The following is a 1,336-nucleotide window of genomic DNA, read 5'->3' as shown; positions in this document are numbered from 1 at the left end:
AGATATTGACTACCATTAATCACACCTCCCTTCCCCTCCCTGCCCCCCCATAGTTTCCCACCAGTCAATCCTTTTCTTATAGTATTATGTACTTGTTCAAGGTCCACTTATGAGTGAGAACATGTGATACTCAGATCTTTGTTTCTGTGAAAGATCACTCAGTATTATAAACTCTAATTCCATCCAGGTTCCTATGAAATTCATCATTTTGTTCTTTTTTATGGCTGCATAATATCCCGTGTATATGTACCACATTTTTTTAGTCCAGTCTTCTTTTGATGGACAGCATGGTTGGTTCCATGATTTTTCAAGCCACTCTTAATAAGTGTGGGCGAGAACTCTTCCTTGGCACGATGATTGTGCACCTTCATGTTTATTTTCTGGAGGTTTTGAACATGTGGATAATTGATCATTTATGTTTAAAAATAGACTTCTCCCATTGGACCTTATCGCAAAGATAAGCACAAATGAAAGGTACTCTTGAGCCATGATTTCTCGGTTGGTGAATGTTTTCAGACTTTGCATGGGGAGGGATCTCCCAGTGAGTCACAAATGGGAGGTATTCAAAGTGATAGATCGTTAGGGGGAACCCTCTGTGGATTGAGGCTTCTCAGCTGCTGGCCTGGTGATCTGTGTGTGTGCAAACCTGCTGTATGTGCACATGCCTCTATGTGAAGTCATCTCAAAGAAATCTGACCCCACAAATGTTGAAAGCCCCTGGACTGAAACCAGTGGCCAGTTAAATGGTCTTGACTTTCATTTCTTCCAGTGATGTTATTAACTCATCAAATCCCTCTACTGGCAAAATGTCAAACTTCTTGATGAGAAACTGAGATTACGTTGGAAGTAATTTGTACCTTAACTCTGTTTCAGAAACGTACGGCGTTTGCTACTTGCCCTAGTGAAAAAAGCAGCTATAACGGTACGACTTTTTCTCCACTATTATAGCTATCAACAGTAACCTAATTTCCAGTCTTGGTTCAAAAAAGGGAAGAAATATTCAGCTGTGGTTCTGAGAAGCAGAAGAGTTTGCATCCCAAGAGTTTGCACAATGGGATATGTGTTGTTTGTCAGTTGGCAGAGTAAGTGAGAAGAAGCTACGTCAGCAAGTCGAGTTTAATTAATTATGAATTTATTAAACGCGTGGTTCAAGAGTAGGCAAATGCCAGAAAAACTCTTGACAAATTGGTGCAGTTTGTGACAAGCTTTTATAGGTAAAATTTCCAGCATCGGCTACATAGCAACTTAGTGACCATAGTAACTATTAACTAACAATTTGGCAACCAAAATGGGAACTTCGATTGTTAGGGAGCTTTGATTAATTTCATGTCAGGTA

The 1,336-nt window shown here is 39.8% G+C and overlaps 1 pseudogene; it reads left to right on the top strand.

The window, feature by feature from the left end:
- The window catches only part of LOC103277232, a 16,481-nt pseudogene that overhangs the window by 2,669 nt on the left and 12,476 nt on the right, over window positions 1-1,336 (top strand).

Source organism: Carlito syrichta, unplaced genomic scaffold (genome assembly GCF_000164805.1).
Source record: "Carlito syrichta isolate Samal-C Ts95f unplaced genomic scaffold, Tarsius_syrichta-2.0.1 Scaffold316664, whole genome shotgun sequence".
In the NCBI taxonomy this organism is placed as follows: domain Eukaryota; kingdom Metazoa; phylum Chordata; class Mammalia; order Primates; family Tarsiidae; genus Carlito; species Carlito syrichta.
This window is presented reverse-complemented; position numbering and strand designations above follow the sequence as displayed.